The sequence below is a fragment of the Penaeus monodon genome, chromosome 29 (genome assembly GCF_015228065.2).
Source record: "Penaeus monodon isolate SGIC_2016 chromosome 29, NSTDA_Pmon_1, whole genome shotgun sequence".
NCBI lineage: Eukaryota > Metazoa > Arthropoda > Malacostraca > Decapoda > Penaeidae > Penaeus > Penaeus monodon.
Window position 1 is genome coordinate 37,885,967 of NC_051414.1, and position 814 is coordinate 37,886,780.

Below are 814 nucleotides of genomic sequence, written 5' to 3' on the forward strand. Positions count from 1 at the left end.
TTTAAACACAAAATCACATTGTATCTATAGTCTTATGATTCAAACTTTTGTAAAATAAGTTTCCTTAATGATGTTTCCATTCTAGAAGTTTATAAAATATGAATCAAAAGACAAAAATTACAGAAATTACAATTGAAATATGATAAAGGTTCTCAAAATATACAAAGAAACTGATGGTTTTACACATTTCTGTAATGCTATATTTTCAATACAGGCAATTCATGCCATGATATTTTAAACAAAAGAATGTCATGTAGCTGTCTACCAATAAATTAAAAACAAATAAACATTGTTTGGTTAATCAATGATAAAACTTTCCTACAATAATTTCCCCTATGTGTATGTACTCTGAATAAGGTAAGCCACAGACAAAGGAAAACATCCTATTTGTTATATCCTGGCTGTGCAAAGTAAATATTAACATCCATATGCATAAGAGTGAATGCTTGGCCTACTCGCTATCCCTCGTTGCAGGGGTTGAAGGGGGAGGGATGATGTTGTTGCCGCATTGTGGCCGTGGGAGAGGGTAGGGCCAAGCCATGGGGAACAAAAGGATCAGATCTTGCAACAATTACATCCATTCGGCGCCTTCTGAACATGATTCACCCAATCCCTCCTCCCCCTTTTCGTTCCATTGCACGCGACGTGGGTGCTATGGGTGTGGGTAGCTCGCTGGACGAAATTGTGTGTGGTGAGCATCTTTCAGGTCACTCATTATTTTGAAGGGGGAAGGGATCTTTTTACTTTGGTGAGGCGTTTTCTTTTCTTCCTTTCTTTTTTAGCTGGCGGGGTACGACCGGCACGACCTGACAGC

At 38.7% G+C, this 814-nt stretch overlaps 1 protein-coding gene across 1 annotated transcript in view; it reads right to left on the reverse strand.

Moving 5' to 3' along the window:
• Window positions 1–814, reverse strand: part of LOC119592239 (helicase domino-like) — a gene marked incomplete at its 3' end in the record, with an annotated part of 26,783 nt that overhangs the window by 25,100 nt on the left and 869 nt on the right.